Consider the following 23,520-nt stretch of genomic DNA (forward strand, 5'->3'; position numbering starts at 1 on the left):
CTTTACCAGCTGAGCCATAAGGGAAGCCCAAGAATCCTGGAGTGGGTAGCCTATCCCTTCTCCAGGAGATATTCCCGGCCCAGGGATCTAACACTAGTTCTCCCATTTTGCAGGCAGATTCTTCACCATCTGACCCACAAGGGAAGCCCAATTTGAGCATGAGTGTCTGAGCATAGGCATATTCAATGTGTAAAGGAGCCTTCTTCTGCATTTCAGCAGGAATGATGCATTTATTTGCCAAAAGGTGTACTGTGGTATGAGTGTGAATCATGAATGGGCAGCCCATGTTTAAGAGAGGGAAAATGTGGCCTTGATTCTTTGACCAGAGCCTTGAGTCTCTCCTGAAATGCCTCAATACTTGGCAGCTCTCCTCCTCTCTCCCTCTCTTCCTTCCTTCCTTTTTTGTTTTTGTTAAATTTCTTCCTTTGTTCCTTCATTACTTCCTTCCCTTCTTTCTTCCTTCTTTCCTGCCTCCCTTCACTCTTTTCTTACTTCTTTCTTCCTTTATTTGCAAGTATGCTTAACTGAAAGAAAAGAGGTGTTTATGTTTATTAGAATGTTATCTTCTGTAACATTCATATAAACTCATGTTTGTTAGTTTCTCAGTCATTAGAAAGTGAAAGCAACATTTTTAACCTTTGTATCCCTTTTCTTCACTCTGTACAATTTGGGAAACCCTCATAGGAGTGAGGTAGAATACCAAAAGCGATTATTTGTTTGTAAAGCAGTATATTGTGGTAGTTGAGAGATGGGTTTCTGCGTCTGGAAAAGCTGGATTAAAATACACATTGGTGACTCAGATGGTAAAGCACGTGTCTGCAATGCAGGAGACCCGAGTTTGATGCCTGGGTTGGGAAGATCCCCTGGAGAAAGAAATTGCAGACCACTCCAGTAGTCTTGCCTGGAAAATCCCAAGGATGGAGGAGCCTGGTAGGCTACAGTCCATGGGGTCATTAAGAGTCGGACACGACTGAGCAACTTCACTTTGACTTTTCACTTTTCTATACTTCTAGGAGTCTGACATTGGGCATAATAGTTTGTCTCTTCAGGATTAGCCCCCCACCTACTAAATAAAGTTGATAATTCCCACCTCAGCAGGTGGTTAAGAAGATTATATCACTTTAAATACAATACAATTGTTCCATAAATCAGTTCAGTTCAGTTCAGTCACTCAGTCGTGTCCGACTCTTTGCGACCCCATGAATCGCAGCACTCCAGGCCTCCCTGTCCATCACCAACTCCCAGAGTTCACTCAGACTCACGTCCATCGAGTCAGAGATGCCATCCAGCCATCTCATCCTCTGTCGTCCCCTTCTCCTCTTGCCTCCAATCCCTCCCAGCATCAGAGACTTTTCCAATGAGTCAACTCTTCTCATAAGGTGGCCAAACTACTGGAGTTTCAGCTTTAGCATCATTCCTTCCAAAGAAATCCCAGGCCTGATCTCCTTCAGAATGGACTGGTTGGATCTCCTTGCAGTCCAAGGAACTCTCAAGAGTCTTCTCCAACACCACATTTCAGAAGCATCAATTCTTCAGAGCTCAGCTTTCTTCACAGTTCAACTCTCACATCCATACATGACCACAGGAAAAACCATAGCCTTGACTAGACGAACCTTTATTGGCAAAGTAATGTCTCTGCTTTTGAATATGCTATCTAGGTTGGTCATAACTTTCCTTCCAAGGAGTAAGTGTCTTTTAATTTCATGGCTGCAGTCACTATCTGCAGTGATTTTGGAACCCCAAAAAATAAAGTCTGACACTGTTTCCAATGTTTCCCCTTCTATTTCCCATGAAGTGATGGGACCAGATGCCATGATCTTCATTTTCTGAATGTTGAGCTTTAAGCCAACTTTTTCACTCTCCACTTTCACCTTCATCAAGAGGCTTTTTAGTTCCTCTTCACTTTCTGCCATAAGGGTGGTGTCATCTGCATATCTGAGGTTATTGATATTTCTCCCGGCAATCTTGATTCCAGCTTGTGCTTCATGCAGCTCAGCATTTCTCACGATGTATTCTGCATATAAGTTAAATAAGCATGGTGACAATATACAGCCTTGACATACTCCTTTTCCTATTTGGAACCAGTCTGTTGTTCCATGTCCAGTTCTAACTGTTGCTTCCTGACCTGCATACAAATTTCTCAAGAGGCAGATCAGGTGGTCTGGTATTCCCATCTCTTTCAGAATTTTCCACAGTTTATTGTGATCCACACAGTCAAAGGCTAGTGCTCAATAAATGACAAGGATGCTGTTTATTGTTTTATTTAATAGAATCCTCTGGGCTATATCATGGAAATATGTGCACCCACCCACTCTGTTCACCCACCTTATTCCACTTATTACCACTTGATGTAACACAGCTGCTCAAGGGTGGGGCTAAAGACCATGTCCACACATCAGTGCAAACCTTACTGAGGGCTAAGCTCTAACTTTTAGCCACAGTGGCAATCGCTGTCACATCCTGAGCCCACCGGCCACATTTACACTTTCAAACTGTAGCTGATTTAAAATGAAGAGCTGCAGAAGCAACACAGAATCATGACATGTTACAGGGAAAACTCCAGAGATATTTAGTCCCACCTACTCATTTTTCTAACTTCTACTGTCCAATATAGTAGTGCCTAGCCACATGTGAGCACTTGGAATGTGGCTAATCGAATTAAAATGTGCCATAAGTATAAAATATACACTGGATTTTGAAGACAGTACAAAAACAAATGTAAAATAGTGCATTAACAATTTTTTATGGATGCCATGTTGAAATGATTATATTTTAAATATACTAAATAAGATATTGAAGGGTTCCCCAGGTGGTGCTAGTGCTAAAGAATCCACCTGCCAAGGCAGGAAACGTGGGTTCAATCCCTGGGTTGGGAAGATCACCTGGAAAAGGAAATGGCAACCCACTCCAGTACTCTTGCCTGGAATATTCCACGGATAGAGGAGCCTGGCAGGCCCCTTGTCCATGGGGTCGCAAAGAGTCAGATATGACTGAGCACACACAGAGGATATTGAAATCAAAATGCCTTTTTAAAACTATTTTTAATGTGGCTAATAGATAATTTTTAATTCCACATGGGTTCACATTTGTGGCCCACTAATGTTTTTATTCGTCCGTACTGTTTCAGACAAAGCAAGTTAGACACAGAGATGTGAAATGACTTGCCCAAGATAGCTCAGCTTTCATCAGCAGAGCACAGATGTGATTCCAAATTGCCTGGCTTATGGAAATTTCTCTCTCAACATGCAATCATCTTTGGCTAAGAATTGTTTTTAGACTGTAGAATTAGGTCCCTGATGACGTCTGGGTCCCTGGAAACTGAGGATCCTTTGAAAAACACTATCAGCACCTCCTCTGTGAGTGGCTGTGCTTTTCTTCCCCCCTTTTCTTCTTCTTCTTTTTTTTTTTCTCTTTTTTTGTTATTACTCTGCCTAAGAGACTGTGCTGCTGTTATCCATTTCTTACGTTGGTTACAGAAATTGGTATTGTATCTAAAACAATTGCTGTTATTAACAGGTTAAGCTGCTGGGATGTTAAAATAAAGGCTGTCCGGCTTTAGTGCATTTTGTTGTAATCATCTCCCAGATGCCTTGTCGGAAATCAATTCGAGTTCAAAACTGGCTGGAATTGGGAGGTCAAGGCTTTGGCAGACTAAATATTTTATCTTCTGCTCATGTCTGGAGCTTTTAAAGATGTGGACTTCGGGCTCTTTTCTCATCCTCCATCTGGACAAAGATGATTGGCTTTGCCATTTTGCCCAGGTTAGGACAAGGTTAAAATCAATTATAATCAATTATTAAGAGTCTTCTGTGGCCACACTGCTTAAAAGGGGATTTTAAAAGTTTCTCAGTTCTGAAACATGCATATCTTAGTTGCTGCTGGAGATGTTGTTATTCCAGAATGTCAAATATAGATGTTATCAGCATCAGGAGTAAATACGCAGAATTTCTACATCCTATTTCCTTGATACCTATGTTTCAGGACAATGAGAAAAACCTAAAAAGGCTGAGATAATCATCATTGCTGTACCAAGTTGAAAAATCTTGTTACATTCTTGTATGCGTTAGACAACTAGAGCTATTTATAATTTGGTCACATTGTCAAATTATTTCTTAGGAATTTATAGAGAGGCTCTTTGCAGTTCTTATGTGATCATTTGCAGTGTAAATGCACAGGTAAGTGTTCAATCTAAGGTAGACTGAAAGAATCATAGATTTCTAATTCCATAGTAGTTTTAAAACCACCTCGATCCAGTACTGCATTTAATGATAAGGAAACTGAGGCTCAGAGAATTTAAATGATGTCCCCAATTCTCACAGCTATGCAAAAAGAGAACTGTATGTCCTAGTTCCTAAATGCATAAGTGAAGTGAATTGAAAGTCACTTAGTCGTGTCCGACTCTTTGCAAGCCTGGCAGGCTCCTCTGTCTGTGGAATTCTCCAGGCAAGAATACTGGGGTGGGTTGCTGTTCCCTTCTCTAGGGGATCGTCCCAACCCAGGGATCAAATCCAGGTCTCCCACATTGCAGGTGGATTCTTTACCATCTGAGCCACCAGGGAAATGCATATGTGGTCCCTAAATATCCAAATGAATCTTTTCTTTTTACACAGTATTTTCATACACTAAAAATGTTCTTTGTGATGCTTTAAGAAAAAGACCAGTTCATACAAAATGAATATCATCCTGAACCTTGGACCAAGACATGAACTCAATAAACAGAATATAATTTTAAAGTGTTCTCAAAAGGTCACTTAGCTTTATTCATTTCATTTTCCATGAATGGAAATCCATTATATTTTCAGATTTCATCCAGAGCCAGTAGCTGAGGGTTCAAAATGCTGCAAGAAAAATATTCCACTTATTCACTTTATTTAAAAGAAGAACTCTAGAAAACATATCAGATTTTCTCCAAAGACCTCCAGTCCCAGCTATTGAATGGACAGCATGGACCACACACTGAGTTCGCCTAGGACAAGCCCACCATTAGCAAGCACTGCCATGCATTTTCGTAACAAGCTCCTCATCTTGTAAAACACTTTTAAAAAAAGAAGAAAAAAACCTTAATATCCCTAATCTGAGAAAGCAGAGCATATGACATTTAGGCGTGTGGCGGGGCATACCTTTAAATTTTAATACTTGCTCATCTTTTCACCAGCAAAATGACGATCCTATAATGTACGTTTACTGTCTCTGAGTTCATGTTGGCAGTAGAACCAGGATATGATATATGTAAAGCTTTTTTACAAAATTAAAATTATAGGGCCACATGCATAAGTAACTGTGCAGAAATCAATGAAATGTAGGATAGTATTGGATAAGATTACAGCTTGGGCCCAGACAGACCTAGTTTTGTGCCTGGTTCCACCATTACTAGAGGCTTAGCCATAGACATGCTGCATACCTTCTTTAACTTCACACTTTTCTCGTGGAAAATGCAAGTTCTAATTATGCCTACCTCAGGGAGTTTTTGAAGATTAAATGAGAAAATGTCTGTAAAGCATGTGTCACAAACTTTGGTGTAAAGCAAGCTCTCAATACATCTGAATTAGAATAATGATAACGAATAAAATTATTCATAACAGTACCAGCCACAGCAGCACCCACATTAATAATATATTTATTCTCTCTTTCTAACACGTGATTTTCTTTTGGATCTGTGTGTACACATATGGAATAGAATTGCTTCAATGTCTGTTCAGATCAAACGTTCTGGATGAATTTTTCACCTTGGTTTATTTCACAGCGACATAATTCATATGGTTGAACCCTTCAAACTTTCCTCTGTGTTGAAAGTCCACATTGCTCGTTTGGATCATCAGTTCATTCTAAGAACATCTGATTCACTGCCTATGCAGGGACAACCTGATTCTGGTATTCCAAGGGCTAATTAATTGGTGGCGCTTTTTACTCTTTCTTTCTATGTTCAATCTACATTGGTATCACATTGTATTAGGACAAGCTTTCAAAACTTTTGACTTCCAGTGGGCAGCATAATGCAGTGGTCACGGAATATGTAAGGGGTATGGAGTAAGTCAGCCTAGAGTGTTGCCACTTACTGGCTGCATCTTAGGCAAGTCAGTTTGCCTACCTGACCCACTGGTTTATTATATATAAAATGCAAAGACTCATACTTTACTTCTGTTATTATCTGAAGTGTTAAAATTAATACAAATAAAAACCCTTTAGCATAATACTTGATGTGCTAAGTGATTCTTAAGTGGCAGCTGCTATTTTGTGTGGGAGAAGGAAAGACTCCAGTATTCTTGCCTGGAAAACCCTAGGGACAGAAGAGTCTGGCAGGCTACAGTCCATGGGGTTGCAAGAGTAGAACACAACTTAGTGACTAAACCACCACCACCATTATTTTATGTATTCATATAGCTCACAAACTGTGGGGATTTCAGGGTAGTGATTAAGCATTTAAATTATATCCACCCTTGTGTCAGTCCACAAATGTTGATTGATTGATAACTGATCTGTGCCAGGCACTGTGCTAGACTTGGCGCCTAAAGAATGAATGGTGAGCTATATGGGGTACAATCTATAAAAATATCAAATCACTATATTCTATACCTGAAATGAATACAATATTGGTCAAGTATAAGTCAATAAAAAATGAATGAAAAAGAATAAATGTGGTTATGGGGGGTGATGAGAGGGAGCAAGTAAACAAGTATTTCAGTAAATAACATTATAGTTTCACTGCCCACCAGTTCTTTAAGGGGAAGGGTTGGTAGTTGATTCAGCTTGTCTCACCACAACTGTCAGCTCAGAAGATCAAATTTTGGGACCTGTGAGTATACATGTACTTTGCTTTGAAGTTGTGCAAGCCTTTGCCCTGTATTTACACAGTTCCTCCATCCAAACACCTCAAGTACTTAACATTGGCTCAGGAAATGAGTGTGTAACTTGCCAGTTAAGAAGAGAAACTGAAAATGTACTCTACCTACAAGAGTGTTGACACAGCAACAGAGAAAGAAGCTGGAGAAAACTCCTGTTTCCCAAAAGTGCCCTGTTACATTGTGTCCTTTATTTTCCCTGGTCTGTGTATAGTTTCTGCTTAATTGGTTTTACATCTGACACATTGAGCACATGTGATATGTCTGTCGTCTGTTGCTAATTACAAGCTACCAATCACTAGCTGAAGTGGCCATCCCCACATTCAGTACCAGTATTCCCTTATCCTGGGCTTCCTTGATGGCTCAGCAGTAAAGGATCAGCCTGCAGTGCAAGAGACCCAAGAGACACAGATTTGATCCCTGGGTCAGGAAAATCCCCTGGAGAAGGGAATGGCAATCCATTCCAGTATTCTTGCCTGGAAAACCCCATGGACAGAGGAGTCTGGTGGGCTATAGCCCATGGGATCGCAAAGAGTCAGATACAACTGAGCACACATGTTCCCTTATTCTGTTGAGACCTACTGGCTTAGGACCAGGCTTGGACGCTGAAGAAGGAGTGATGAAGAATGAATAACCCTGTTGAATTTTCTTGTAGTAGAAAGTGTTTGGAAGGAATGACTACTCCAGAAGACCCCTATTTCCTGTTACCTTTGTGAAAGGAACACCCTGTGTTTTAAATAATGATTCAAGTGGTTTGCACCATATCCAAAGAGTAAATGCAGAGATGAAAGCTTCTATTTATTCTGTACAGTGAAAATAGAAATCTGGAAACAGCATCTGCTTCTCATTTAAATGTATTTTTTTTTCCTAATTATTTAGATGTATAGAGGCATCAAGCCAGGTTTCAATCAACAGCAAAAGTCTTATGTGATCTAAACAAAACCTCAGTCTTGGAGTCACTGGTCATAACACTTAAAATAGTTTAAAGACTTGGATGTGGGTTTTAATACAGAGGAGTTGTAAAGCCTGAGCATAAGCAATATTATTTGTTTCAGATTTTCAAGTCTGAAAGTGTGGAGAAATATTGGTTTCCAGATAATTCCAGATAACAAAGTACCAGATAATTTAATCTTGGTTCTGAGTCATCTTACCTTTTGAAGAATAAACCTTGGGAAAGTGACTTATGTCTCTTATTTTTAGTGGGGAAGAATAAAGACCCTTTGGTGTCTTTGGATGATATGACTATATGGGTTAGTTATTGGAAATACAGGCAAGAATACAGCACCTCAAATATGAACTGGTATAATAATGATAACTGATACAATGGTTCCCTCAGTTCCATGACTCACAAATGGAAGTCTACAATGAAGAAACTTCGGATTTTCAGAAGCTCTGTAGCTGTTCACACTTACACACAGGTGAATAGATACATCTTCACTTAGGAGAGGATGGAATTAGACATTTGGAGGAAAAGGGCCCTCGAACCAGTAATATCTCTCAACAGTGGATATGAATATGGGAGCCCAGCCAGTGTGGTTCTGTTTGTTGCTGCTGGACAGATTCTTGCTGCATAAATGACCCCACAGTCAAAATGCAGAGGGCTGAATGAAGAAAGAGGGGGCTGGACCCGAATGCCTTAGAAGTGGTATTTGCAAGACAGTGTTAGAAAACTAATCCTAGTTTGCAAGACAGTGTTAGAAAAGCCACCCCTAATTCTGTTAATCCCTTCCCTCCACAAGGACAAGGCTTCTCGGCACTCCTCCGCTCAGCTCTGACCCAGACGGACTTCTAAGAGGCATTAATCACCTATCTTCTGAAACAGTGGGTAATGAGTCAAATCCATTTCACCTGCCTTCACTAATCACGGTCATTTTAAAACTTGCATGTTCTCCAAGCAGCACGTAGCCTGAACAAGCTATTTGCCCAAGTTGTTTTACGGAAACTTAAGTCACATTCAAGCCAAGCTGGTTGAGACTGGATGGGACCACTGATCTGCTAGCTTGTCATGTGTAAGTGTCCACACAGTGACCTTTCGAAGCCACTACCCTCAGACTGTGCCCAAGTCTCCATTTTTGAATGCGGAGAGGCCCGTAGCTTAGTTCACTTGCACAGCATGAAGATCGCAGCCCTTTTTTCCAGTCGTCTGTCCCCTTGCTCCCCACGCCCCTAAGCCTCAGATCACCCTGCTTCTTTATTCTTCATACCATACGTATCCTGGGCCCCTTGCCTTTGCGGAGCCTGAGACTCCTGTCTCCTTGCTCACCTGCCTTGCTTACCTAACCCGCTCTGACTACAAACCTCAGCATCACAGGCTTGCTGTGCATCAGACAACAGGAACCTGCTTCGGTAGCACTCCCCAAACCAAATTCCAAATATTTAGGACCAGAGGCTGAAGAGATGTTGATTTTGAGGAAATCGAATTTTCAGTTAATTTTCAGTCTATTCTATGGACACGAATGGAAAATCTTCAAAAAAGCTTCTCTCTACCTGTCTCCCTCTTGCCCACTAGACTTATTTCAGTCTGCTTTTACCCACTCTCCAGTCTACTGCACTCATGACCCCCTCTGGTATATGATAATTGAATTTAGGGCAAGAGTTTACATTTTTGTATCTTCTTATGATATATAACCTGCCTAATTTCATAAAGGATTTGAGGCAGCAAGAGTAAATGGCACTGAGAGTTTCACTGATATTTTTACTCTGCATTTGGCCCATTTTCTTTTAGACTGCATACATTTCCATAACTCTGAGCAAGGATCATATTTGGATGACCTTTTGTCCAGAGTAGAATTCACAGAATTGCAGGAGGTAGAAAATGAATTCCTCAGTATTTACAAAATCACCCCAGGCACATCTGAATGAATTAAATATTCTTCCCAGGCTTGGGAATGTTTCTACTAATTATATTGTTTTGTACTTAAAGATATGTGTCCTGTTTGGAGGAGGAGAGAAGGGACCAAGAAGATTTAAAGTACCTTTTGGATTGCTGTGTGACTTTGAGCAAATCACTGACCTCTCTGAGCTCTAAATTCTACATCTGTTAAGTGGGGATAATGAACCAACAGCAGCACTATTATAGGGTCACTGTGAGGATCAAATGAGATGATGTACATGTAAGAGCTTAGTAAACAATAAGTCAATATGTATTATGCAGTCAGTGTGGGTGAATGTTTTATTTACTTCAATCTCAGCTTCAGATGGTGAGAGAGACCAGGCCCTAGCTCTCCGGGATGCTCTATGGAAAGTGCCTCATTGTGTTTGGGCTTTATTTATTGAATGCATTTGAATGAGCGATCATTCTAAGAGCAGAGAGTCATTCAATTTGAATTCACAATGGGGTGATGGGTGAAGCTGGAAACTACATTCTCAAATGCATTATCCAGAACACAGGAAACAAAACCACTTTTTAAAAGTGACTCATCCTTAATATCTCATAGCAGTTTTGAAATACTTCATTCATTCATTTTTATAGCAAACTCTTAATTGAGAATGTCATAAACTGCTTTGCAGAGAGAGGCAATCACGACCTGGGAAATTAAGTGGAGTAATTTACAAATAGGTTTTTGTCTGGCTGGAGGTTTTAGCTTATACACGATTTGCCTTTATCTTAGCAATACTTGCTCCTTTTTCCCCATTCTTTTGGCAGTATGAATTTTGGGTGCCCAATATCTGCTGAAGATGAAAAATAGTTCCCCATATGTTGCTTTCTTCTGGTCTGCATTACAAAGTTCTTCTGATCCTTTTATTTTAAAAAAACAAGCACTGATCACTTTCACCATTCTTCAGGACCCTTCATTTTCTCATCTCATCTGTCTACTGTCTGTCCAAATTTCTCTCTCCATGGGCCTTACAAATAGGTTGTGACTGAATGAACTTCAGGCCCACATCTAGCTCTTTTGCCTGAAACCACCCTGACCCAAATCCAGAGAGACCTCCTTCTTCTCTTGATGTCTTACAATTTATATTCTCCACAATTTAGCACTTTGGAAAATACATTATTTTTCCCTTGCTTTTAAACATATCTTATTCCTCCTCCTCCTCACCCCAACCAACTACATTACAGGTTATGTGAAGAGTACAGACTTCTGAATCAGAATCTGTATTTTTAACAATAGTCGGGTGATTTGTTAGAGTTTTTGAACTCTCATTCACCTTTGTAAGAGATGAGAAAGTTTAAACGCAGTGTTAGTGCAGAGCTAAGGCCAGACTAACTCTCTGATGCCAAATTCACCATTCTCTTTTGTACTCAGGCTGTATCAGTAGCTCCCTGAATCATAGGTTGGGAGTAAATAGCTGTTGTCCTAATGGTCTACTCCAGGTATGACCTTATGTTGCCTTTCTTTGCCGGATGACGTCTGGTGGTCTAGAAAAGTAGACTTCAAGATTAGAAAAGTACTTTCTTGTTCACCCTCATTCCTGTAGTGTGGGAAGCCAGTTGGTTTATCATCCTATATTACATAAAGCCTCTTAAATAAGAATGAACCCTTGTTGAGACCAGAACCCTTTTTTTCTATCATTAACATGTGTTAGTGTCTATGATAGGAATTTTGCCATCTGACATTCTTTTCCCAACTCACAACTCACAGTGGTGTAGTACATCTCCACTCACACAAGGAGTATCGGAAAGACTGAGCCAAACCCCGTGAACAAAACAGTTCCCTGAAGGGCAATAATATTGCTCAGTGGTAATATCATCCCAATGCATTTTATCTTGTACATGAAATCTGGGCTAATTATCATTTTCTCATACAGTACATTTTAGACCATTGTGTTTTTGTGTCCCTTCCTAGTTCATTAAGCAAGGTTTTACAGCTCCTTCAGTAACAGGATTGCTATTGACACTTTCATTAGACCCATAATTCAAGTGCTTGTCTGCCTTCCAAATGGAAGCCTCTCAGTCCAGAACCACAATCTGGCCACCAACCGTATGTTGGCTTTTAGAACTGTCATAAATTCATCATCACGTTGAAGTTCTTGAAGGGTCAAAATCTGCTTTCTTGGTGAACTGTCTCCATCCAACAAACAGTCAGTGTTTTCTCCAAGAATAGTCAGCCAAGCTTCTCTGTCACTCTCCGAAAACTCCTCCAGACAGTTCTCAGTATACTGCGATTACAACACAAATACTAACCATTGTTCATATTTAAATATTAATTCCCTGTTTCATTCATTCATTCTGTTATTTCACCATTTAAGACCAATGTAGCCAGTATTATGGCAGATGCTGCAATGATTTAAAGATGTGTAAGCTGATTTTTGCCTTGGAGTATCTTACAGTCTAATAAATGTATGTATGTATGATTTATAATGTATAAATCATTATACAATTAAGTGGAATGTGAAAAATTTCACCACTATGTTGCTAGAAATTTGGTTGGCTGTACTTGTGGATAGCTGTGCTAAATAATGGCTTTTTTTTCCCTCACCAATATTTAAATGGAAATAGCCAAAACTAGCCTAAGTAAAACTGCATATATATATGCAATACACCACAGAATATAACTTGGGAACAGATGAACTTGGAAACAGTTGAAGTCCCCAGAAATGATTCCGATGGAATTTAGAGACAAAATGAGGCTGGACCAGAGACAGCCATTGCACTAGTGATCATGAAAATAGTCTTTGTGTTTGTAATAGTGTTTTGTTTTTCTCTCTGACAAGGTTCAATAAAAGGTTTAATGTGAATATTGTATTTAACTTACAATAAAGTTTTTCAGAGTGCCTCAGTTCAGTTCAGTTTAGTTGCTCAGTCATGTCCAACTCGTTGCGACCCTATGAATCACAGCACATCAGGCCTCCCTGTCCATCACCAACTCCAGGAGTTCACTCAGACTCACGTCCATCGAGTCAGTGATGCCATCCAGCCATCTCATCCTCTGTCGTCCCCTTCTCCTCCTGGCCCCAAACCCTCCCAGCATCAGAGTCTTTCCATGAGTCAACTCTTCGCATGAGGTGGCCAAAGTATTGGAGTTTCACTAGACAACAAAAATGTCTGCTTTTCATTTTTGAGGAAGTTACTATCTTGGATCTTCATGGAGAAGTAGGAAATCTGAGCCAACCTATGCAGCTTGTAGTCTGCAATGGAAGCTTTCAATGGCGTCTCACTCTTTAACTGAACTTGCAATTGTAGACCATATATTTCAATGTATGTTTAATTGTGTTTGATTTAAAAGGCTGCTAATTGGGTGCTTTGCTTTTGCTTTCTGGTCAATCATATCACAGGGGGAATCTTCGGGTAGTTTTTACCTTCCTGATATCTTTGTCTTTAAGAAAAAAGGAGAGTAAGAAATGGAAAAACAAAAATATAGTATTTTCTTCAAGTCCTTTATTCAAGTACCTTTCTTCAACTCCTTTCTTGCTTTACTTAACCTTACTGAGCACATATATTAGATTACTTACCTTATTTGGTTTCTTCCAACCAAACTCATAGCTGGATTTCTGAAACAGAAAGTTCCTCTGCTAGAATGAACTCAATCCCGAAAGCAAAAGAAGGGTGCACAGGTGAACTCTATTGGTGATTGGGGTAAGGTGACTTCATGTTGTAGTAATGCTGCTGTGATGTTGGAAAATGACTTCAGTATCTTTCCCAGTGAATTTCACTCTGCTGTGTGTGTCTTCATAAACATGTCCACTCCTGTGATGGAGGTCAACGACAGTGTAGGGTTTAGAAATTGTTGCTTGGAAATCACATCACTTAAATACCTGAATGTGTCCATCAGCCGTGCCATAGCTTATTCCAAGCCTGTGCAGAAGAGTGATTTGCAATCTCCTCGCTTTTCATTTCAAGTAGCATCACTCTCTATAAGCCAGATATTTAGACCTCTTCAGAAGCCTCCAGGGTGAAGGACAAGTAAGAAGAAGCTTATCGCATCTTTCACAACTGTGGCTGGCTACACTGACTACATCGAACTTGTTCAACATCTTTCTCTCCTATTTTATTTTAAAATCACCCAGTCTTCTTTTCAAGTTATAAGTAATGGGAATTTTGCCACATAATTTCACAATCTCAATGGCTCTTTTGTGGTTCTATACATTGAATTGGTCACTGTGCAGGTTGAAAGCCTGGCCGGAATGACTGGGGTTGGTGGAGAGGACATAACACTGTTTTTTGCAGGTCTTTCCACTTTGAGTTATCTTCTCTCATCGTCTATATGCTCAGGTTGCATAATTAAATTCTGTTTTTTTCTTCTTTTTCGCTCCCAGGGACCTATCAATTTGGGCTCCTTCCAGAACTGAAAACTGGTTACAAATATGAAACAGATTTAACTACTGGACTTGAACTCCACATAAGGAAAAAAAAAAAGAAGAAGATCCTCAAAGATCCTCATCAAAGAATAGATGCAGTGTGACTGGCAGGGATATCAAAGAGGTAAGAGGTGAATTTCTAATGAAAACATGTTTGCTCTGCAGTCAGGTAAATAGAAAATATGCTTCCAGGCTAAAGGTAGTGTTCTTCCTCAGCTAAGGGTCAAGGCAGGAAGGACCATTTCTAATTAGAAAAACACTAGATGATTCAGTCTCCCTTTCCTTTGGATCTGTCTGTCTAACTATTAATTATGGATATATTGCAGAATGCTAGATTCTTTCTAAGAATATAATTTGGGTAGGGAGGGGTATGCTTCATAAATGAAACATCCTCCACAAAAACACTCCCCAGGATATCTGACAATTTCTTGTGCTTCAGAAATCATGGAGCACCATCTTGAAAACCTGTGTCTGGGATGCTGCTGCTAAGTCGCTTCAGTTGTGTCCGTCCGACTCTGTGCGACCCCATGGACTGCAGCCTACCAGGCTTCTCTGTCCATGGGATTCTCCAGGGAAGAACACTGATGTGGGTTGCCATTTCCCTTTCCAGTGTCTGGGATGACAAGGAATCAAATCAGGGACAAGGGGCACTAAAGCTCTCAGTCCCTGTTTATCTTGATGTTGGGAAAGAGAGGAAGGAAGGAAAGGGAGAAAGGAAGAGGGAAGGAGGAATAGAAGGAAGGAGGGCAAAGAAGGAAGAGGGAAGGAGGGAGGAAGGGAGGAAGGCAAAGAAGGAAGGAAGAGGGGTAAAGGGATGGAGGAAGGGAGGAGGAAAGAAGAGTTGGAATTTCCAGAATATATTAATATAAAAATCATCTGGGGTACATATTTGCATTTTAGCTTTTCCTGGCATGAAAAAGGAGGGAAGGAAAACATATATGAATGAAGCAGTCTCTATCTTTTCTCTCTTCTGGCCTAAAACATAGTTTAGTGGCTTCATCTGTTCTGTCCGGAAGCATCTGTGAGTCACCAGATTCCTTTCTTAGGAATCTGAAGAATGGGGAAAGGACAGAAAGAAAAAAGAAAAAAAGTAATGGTGACCTATTCTCAAGAGGAAAGCAGTCAGCTTGGAACACAGCTCTGAAAGGAATTCAATCCCCCCAGAGGAAGAGAATAGAAGTGGGCGGGGCAGCATCTGAGGTGTGACTCTGAAAGGGAATCCTTGGGCAGAATGGACCCAGAGGGTTGGACTGGGTGGTGGGAGTGACTTGGAGAGAGATGATGGGATGAAACAGTGAGCATGTGCACTCCTCAAGTGGGCTGTTCAAGGGAATGAGCGGGGGTGGAGGGGGGGAGTGGGGGGGTTGGGCAGGGGGAGGGTGTTAGAAAATAAGAGAAGTGGGAGGTGTTAGTAATAAGTAGCATGAACGGTATTCTTGAATGTCCATTTCCTTAATGAATGAGTAAAAGATGTGATCCCAAATTTTAGATGAAATGTTATTATGGGTCTGAATACATGGATGTAACCATTGATAAGGTTTCATCTTATCACACAAATATTCTATCAGCACCTTGGCAGTGGGATTGCTTTTAACATAAATCATCATGCCTGCTAAATGTGCATGTGTCAGCCCGAGCACCAGATTTCCAGTCCTGTTTCTATGGCCTAGTTTGTAAAGAGCAGAGCTGGGAGGCAGGTGTCTTGAGCTTTAACCCCAGGTATGCATGCTCAGTCGCTCAGTCATGTTTGACTCACCAACCCCATGGACTGTAGCCCACCAGGCTCCTTTGTCCATGGATTCTCCAGGCAAAAATACCGGAGTGGGTTGCCATTTCCTTCTCCAGGGGATGTTCCCAACCCAGGGATCAAACCCACAACTCTTGCATTGGCAGGCAGGTTCTTTATCACTAGCGCCACCCGGCATGCCTCTCGGGATAGCACTAACTAGTCATTCATCTAAGGAAATGATGGGTACTAGTTAACTACATGGGGGTCATAGATTTTGCACAAGTTACTTAATCTTTGCTAGGCATTATTTTTCATATCCATGATGTTGGAGCATTCAAAGAGTTCCCCTCATAGGGAATTTTAATGAAATTTTATATGTGATGCTTCACAGTGTTGAACTCAGTTAGTATTAGCCACCTTTGTTAGAGTTGCTATTATTATTATGGATTTCCCTGATAGCTCAGCTGCTGAAGAATCCATCTGCAATGCGGGAGACCTGGGTTTGATCCCTGAGTTGGGAAGATCCCCTTGAGGAGGACATGGCAATCTATTCTAGTATTCTTGCCTGGCGAATCCCCACGGACAGAGGAGCCTGGCAGGCTACAGTCCATGGGGTCGCAAAGAGTCAGACGTGACTGAGCGACTAAGCACATTATTATTATTGGTAGTGGTTGTATTACTCATTTCTGACCCTTAGTTTCCTTATCTTCAACATAGGAGAATAAGATAACATTTTCTCAATGTTCCATTCCAGTTCTAAGAATAATTTCTATAATTCCAGAGTTTAAGAACACCAGCCACAAGGAGCAGGTAGTGGTCAGTGAGACAACTCTTTTGCCCTAAATCTCTTAGAAATATTTGTGTTCTTTTAAAATAACACTCCCTGAAGAGGGTCCAAGATTTTATTTAACGTGTCTTCACCGCCTTCAGTGTCTTGCTTAGTAATACTTCTACAGTTACTAAGTAAGAAAAAAAAAGAGTTTGAGCTTTTCTATTTTCATTTATGAACTAAATTCTACTCCAGCTATTTATGATTTAACCTGAATATATGGTGACAGTAGTTAGCAGTTATGTTTCCCCCCTAAGAACATAGATAACCTAAAAAGTGTATTTTCATCTTTCTTTTCCTCTCCCGCTCCTTCACTTCCACCTTCTCTTCAAGATATTAAAATCCTTTCTGTCATATGAAACAGATCATCTCTTTCAGACTTCGGAGATATTTTTTTTTTCTTTTTACTTGATTTCCTTGGTAGCATCTTGCCCACAGAAATGTAGTGCTGACAGAGTTGTTGATTGGTCCTAGAATATACCACAGTCCCTAAATACATGAAATTAGAAAAAAGAAATCAACATTGTTCTGAAAGGAAGGTAGTTAAAATTCAGAAAGAGAGATTCTTTAATTAACTTAATAAAATTACTAATGGAAGCATTTTAACTGCTAAATTTAATTTACTTGTCAAGATATCAGGCTACAAAGAGGAGGGAAGAGTAGGAACTCTGCTTTCCATTATGATGTACTCTATTATAGAATAAATTTGCTTAAAATGAAATATATCACCAAAAGCCATCAATGACATCTTAATTTGGAACAGCCAGTTGAAAAGTAATTAGACTATGAAGCAATCAGTTCTAGTAAATCAGTGTTTCCCTTTACATAAACATACTTTTTTTTTTTTTTCTATTTATATACAGGAAAGACTTTCAGGTAGTAAGCAGGCAATGATGCTGATTCTTTTGGCTGTCGGTGTTTTTACTTTATATTACCAAGCTGTCAAAACAAAATGTTCTATGATGGGATTAAAAAGTGTATAAGCATCTGATTTGATTTAGTGTTTATATTTATATGTTGAACTGAGGAGAGTTTGCTTATCACAGGGGTTTAAAAGATTTACATTTGTCTGCCTCTTACTTCCAAAATGCTTTCCAGATCCACAGGCAGCCCTGACACCTTACTTCACTGAATGAGACTCAGTCAAAAAAGGTCAAACAAGAGTCCTGCTTCTCCCCACAGGTGCCTCATAAGTTATATAAAAAAAAGGTGGAGAGTGTGGTTGCTAATGAGACGTGGAGGAGGATAGAGGTGGGAGTGGCTAAGAGGACCCTTTTGTTCAGTCCCTGTCCATCCCTCATTTAGAATCTCTCAAAATGTAACTAACTTGCCTGGAAGTGTGTTTATTTGTTTATTAGTATGAAAAGCTAATGAGGGGGATGGGTAAAACAAATAATTTATATTTCATCTGTTTTTGAAAAGCCTACATGATTTAGCTAAGAGTTATTGAAATTCCAAGTATCAAACAACTTATATTAGGAAGCATTTTTCTAAATATATCTGTTCTGATCACCTTAGTTTGCCTCTGAAGAAGGCATCTTCATCTTTAATTTATGGACATGGAAATGGAGGCCCAAGGAGGTAAAGTGACTGATGGAGATGGCAGACGTAGTTAAAAGCGGGGCTGAGGCTGGAACAAGGGCTTCTGGGCTCCTGGTACTTTTTCTACAACATCTGCTTTTGATGATGGAATCCCATCTGTTACACACTGAGGGGAAGAGGTGTGAGAAAAATAACTAGAGAAGATATCAATCACGCAGCAAAATATTTATGAAGGACTTCATTCAGATATTAGGGGAGTCACCATTGTCACCATCCTTGACAAATCAGAGGGGATGATGGATTATGTCAAAGAGAACATTAGCTCAGAAGGCAGAGACTACCTTGCAATGTCATGCTGGTGTTAGTGGGTGTTATTCTCCAGGGGGAGAGGATGGAGTGAGAGAGAAAAATAAAGGACAGTTCTATAGTGAGAAAAATAAGCTACACCTTGTTAGGAAGGCAGAAATGTGAGGAAGCTGCTGAAACACAGTTCTGGGATCTCAGTTCAGTTCAGTCACTCAGTTGTGTCCAACTCTTTGTGACCCCGTGGACTGCAGCATGCCAGGCTTGCCTGTCCATCTAGGATCTGCCAGCATGTAAATCACTCAACAGTATGCAAATGACCTCACCCTAATAGAGGAAATCATTTTCATTCTCTCCACTGCCTATTTAGAAATGTGATCATTGATAACAACCCTACAAGGCACTATTCCTAGTTAAAAAATATACTAGGAGGCAATCTGATATGTATGATACAATGGGAGTAAGTATTACAATTCATAATTGGACATAGGTGTGAAGTACCCCAAGACAATATCATAAAAGTGCAGAAGTTTTGGTTACTCTGTGGCAGCAAGAGAACTGGGCATTGTGGGGGCTATCGTGCCCCTCTGCCTCTAGAATTCGAGTTAAAATGCAGTCTGTCATCCCCAGTGACTTTCAAATCCATGTATAACAGGACAATTGCCCTGGGAGTGGAGAAGGCAGGAACTATATAAAAATAGAGCAACTTAAAGTTAGCAAAGAAAAGATAAGGAGCACAAAAGTGCGAAATGAGATACTGCTAGTAAAAGAGGTTAGATGGAGTAAGGAGGCCTTTTATAAATGTATCAAGGGGGAGAAAAGGAATCCTCAAGAGAAAAAAGACCAGTGAATAAATGAGAAGAGGAGGGCGTGAAATTAATGATGGCTGAGATATTGACCTCCTGCTTTAAGTCAGTTTTTAAGAGAAAAATGAGAAGAAAATTTGGACAGCTGGAAGGCAATAATGACTTTTAAAAATAGGTATTGACAAAGAGGATGAGGGGAAACTTAGAAAAAATTAAACATTGTGGCATATACACATTGTAAGTCTCAGATAATATGATTCCTAGGGAGTTTAGATTCCCTGCCTACTAACCTAGGCACAGATATGGAAGAAGAACAATACAAATAACAAAAATGTCAGAAATCTCTCAAAACAAATGTGTTTCATACCACGATAGAAAAATGGTGGGGGTAGTTTGGGTGAGTAAATACAGAACAGGATCTCTTAGCTGTGTAAATTTTGGACTTATTTGGTTTCCCAATTTTTAGAAAATTGGGAAAATTTTTCTCTTTTATTCAGTGAGAAAGGAAATAAATAACCCACATAGTGTATGTGTATTGGGGATAAATTAAAAGTTCAAGAAAGACTCTCATTGTCCTCTGAGAGAAGATCAGAAAAATGATGCAGTCTTCGAAACATTATGTAAGTATTGTTAGCATAATATATTTAATAAAATTAAATATTTAAACAAATTGAAATATTGATTAAAATATGCACATAAAATTAGAAAATTCAGAGTACAGTTAAAAAAAAAAAAGCATCTGAAAGGAAGTTTCAGATCCTATTATAGTTCTCATTTTAAATCCTCAAAATCCACCTACTACTGGGAAAGTACTAGATACTGAGAACAATCATTTATAGATGTTTTGTTGACATTGTGCTCAGTGTTCAGTCGCATCTCAGTTGTGCCCGACTCTTCATTACCTCATGGACTGTAGCCCGCCAGGCTCCTCTGTCCATGGAATTTTCCAGGCAAGAACACCAGAGTGGGTTGTCATTTCCTCCTCTAGGGGATCTTCCGATCCAGGGATCGAACTTGAGTTTCTTGGGTCTCCTGCACTGGCAGACAGATTCTTTACCACTGTGCCACCTGAGAAACCCTTTGTTGACATTAGCCAATGCATTGATGTGGGATAAAGATACAATGCTAAGTATTGTCATTTTATATGAAGAGTGTGTTATTGGAAGTGAATTCTTAAGGGAAGATACTGTCTTGGAATATTTGCCCCTGAACAGTTGCCTAGGCATTCCTACCTGATGGCCTATCTTGGTTGACAGATGTTGGTTTCCCTCATTTTCAGTGTTCGCTTTTTTCCTCCTGTGTTGCTCTGCACCTAAACCCCCCTGGGATGTGTACCATACCACTGCTGCACTGCATTCACTGCTCCCGCTTTGCAGGAACCCAGCAGCAGCTGCCCTCCAGCCACTTACGAGCATGAACCAAAGTGTGGTTCCTTTCCAAGTCAGCACCACAGTGAGGGAAGATGGAGGAGGCAGAAGTCATATGGAAAGACATGTGGCAGGGATGAGACTTGCCCTCCTCCGTGAAGAATGTGTGCAATTTAGGCACATGGCACAAAGTGGGGGTAGAGAACATTCCAGCATCTGCAGCTAGAGCAGAGGTCTAGACACAGTGTGTCTGCACAGAGAGCCAGGAAATAGATCTTTTCTGGTGAAGCAGATTCTCAAAAGGTGGCAGGTGTGCCTGAGACGTGATAGACATGTTTGTGATCTGAAAACCTGGACACAAATCACAGCTCTGACTTTCAGGAAGGTCATTTTGTATGTGTTATGATCACAGTCTTTGTAAAATTGGATTCATTACTTGCCGGCAAGGCTGCCTTGTTGGCTAGTGATTCAGGGGTTGAAGAGACTGTAGGATCAGCTTCCTGTTTCTCAGCCAATCCTCAGCTTTGCCTTCACTGAAGTTCTGACCCTCAGCAGCTACTTTTGTTTCTAAGAGGGATTTGACTTCCGGGCATACTGCAATTAAACCATTTCCTTTCACTAACTTATCGTTTACTGTCCCTTCCAAGATTTTTTTTAAAGCAAGTTTAATGTTTTATACTTACTTTCAGTATTTTATAACAATTGTTCCTACATGGGGTGGGGGAGATTGTCTGCTTCCTAGTTGGACTTTGTGTTGTTAGGACAGGGAATTTATGCTGAGAAAAGGAGAGACTCCATTCCATATAGGGAATGATGGAGACTATTTCTGATGACTAGAATAGTGACAGATTGCAAGTGGGAAGTGGGTGGACACAACTGATTCTTTTACATAAATCAGACCCCAAATCCGATAAACGATGTCAGCCCTCCTCACTGAGAGTGGTTTTTAGGAGTGCTATTCAAGAAGGGAGGGAAGAAGGGAGGGTTAAAAAGGAAGGAAGAAAGGAAGTGAAAAAGGAGGGAGGAAGGCAGAAAATACCAAAGAGAAACAGACAGCAGCTACATGTATTTTAGGGACCCATTTTGAAGCTTTGTTGTATTACTTGGGCATAAATGCCCACATAGGAAAGAGACCTTCATTTCATTTTTCCTTTCTTTTTTCTGTTGCTCTTCTCTACATTCATGTATTTAAAACAACCTTCTTTACTTTACTTTTTTTTTTTTACCCTTCTTTATTGTAAGAACATCTGAAAAAAATTCTTTTTGGTTTGTTTGTTTTCACTGGAAGTTTTAGTGACCTGATTGTACATAGAAAATTTTCTTTGAAGTCTTTTGTTTCTCAGTTCCTGTATTCTAGAACTTAGTCCCAAACTTGCCAGGAATCAAATTTGGATAATGTATCAATGTGCATAGAGACAGAACTGAAAACTACCTGATTGAAAACTGAGATGCTGATAAGTAACAGATAATGGTAAAAAAATATCTTCCTCTTTGGAAGTCGGAACTAGTGTTATTTAGAATGAACAGTTACTTTCTCTTCTGGCTATTATATAGTGTTAAAAAAAAGATTATTTCTGTATTTTCAGACAATTGAACCTTACTTATGGTTCACATGACTTGAAAAATAAAACTGTATTATTATTTAGTAAACAATAATTATGAGAATGCTACCTATCAATACTCATATGAATCAGCCAAAGTTATACACAGAGGTGAAGTAATAGCTTTGAATATTTCATTTCATTGGGGAAGTAAAGAAAAAATAATTAGAAATGAATTGAAAGTAAAAATTCTAGAAATTAAATAATAAACAATGAGAAAGCAAGTAATAAAGATAAAAGCAAAGAAAGAATCAGAAACCTTAAAATAGTAAAAGTGATTCATTTTCTCTAGGTATTAGAAAAAATGGCTATATTTTATTTATGTAATATAATATTGATATGTATCATAAATTATATTTATGTGTTATATGTAACATATTTACATATATAACAATACATTATTTACTAACTTATTTTCAAATTATTTTGTTGTTGTTCAGTCACTAAGTCATGTCCAATTCTTTGTTACCTCTTGAACTGTAGCATGCCGGGCTTCTCTGTCCTCTACTATTTTACTGATTGATTAAACCTTGTCAGTTTTTAATACAGTTTCAATAAAAAAAATTAGAAATGGAAGCATGAATTTTAGAATATATTCAGGAACAATGAAAATCATGAGAGAACTGTGCAAAGTTATGCTCCTGTATGTTTGAAAACCTCAGTGAGATGAAAGTATTTTGGAAAAAAAATTACCAAAATTGTTTGAGAAAAAATGCTGAGAAAGTAAAAAAAAAAAAAAGAAAAAAAGATAATATGTGAGGTGATGAATGTGTTAAATAACTAGATGATGGAAAAGAAATGCTCTCACAATACATATGTGTGTTAGATCACCACAATGTATAGTTTTAAATGTCTTATGATTGTTTTCAGTGAAGCTGAAAAAAAGGAAAAAATGGGATGTGTAACAACCGGTGTATTCTTTCTCTATGTTTATCATTACATTGACTGCTAGATGAGTTACACATTTATGATGTGACCTTGGGTTATTTCAAATTATCTATAAAGTTACTTACAATAAAATTCATTATACATAAAAGAAGAGAATAATTAGAAAAATACAATTAAAGCAGGAGATGAAACTTAGTAACTGAATACAGTTTTTAAAAGTGATTAACGTATCAAAAGTATTAGTACTAAAACAAGTCCTAGGAACTTCAAAGGCCAGTTAATTTAAAATGGCTCCCAAATATAGAAAAATATTAAAAACTACTTACTTTTATGATGCATTACTCTGATGCCACAAATAGAGAAAAATAGTACTA

At 39.3% G+C, this 23,520-nt stretch overlaps 1 long non-coding RNA gene across 7 annotated transcripts in view; it reads left to right on the forward strand.

Annotated features, from left to right (window-relative positions):
* LOC113901227 overlaps positions 1-23,520 on the forward strand; it is a 688,350-nt gene that overhangs the window by 436,745 nt on the left and 228,085 nt on the right. For all 7 annotated transcript variants that reach the window (XR_003513357.1, XR_003513358.1, XR_003513361.1 and 4 more), the window contains one exon: positions 14,040-14,205. This is a non-coding gene — a long non-coding RNA (uncharacterized LOC113901227). The remainder of the gene's footprint in view (positions 1-14,039; positions 14,206-23,520) is intronic.

The sequence above is a fragment of the Bos indicus x Bos taurus genome, chromosome 11, assembly GCF_003369695.1.
Source record: "Bos indicus x Bos taurus breed Angus x Brahman F1 hybrid chromosome 11, Bos_hybrid_MaternalHap_v2.0, whole genome shotgun sequence".
Classification (NCBI taxonomy): domain Eukaryota; kingdom Metazoa; phylum Chordata; class Mammalia; order Artiodactyla; family Bovidae; genus Bos; species Bos indicus x Bos taurus.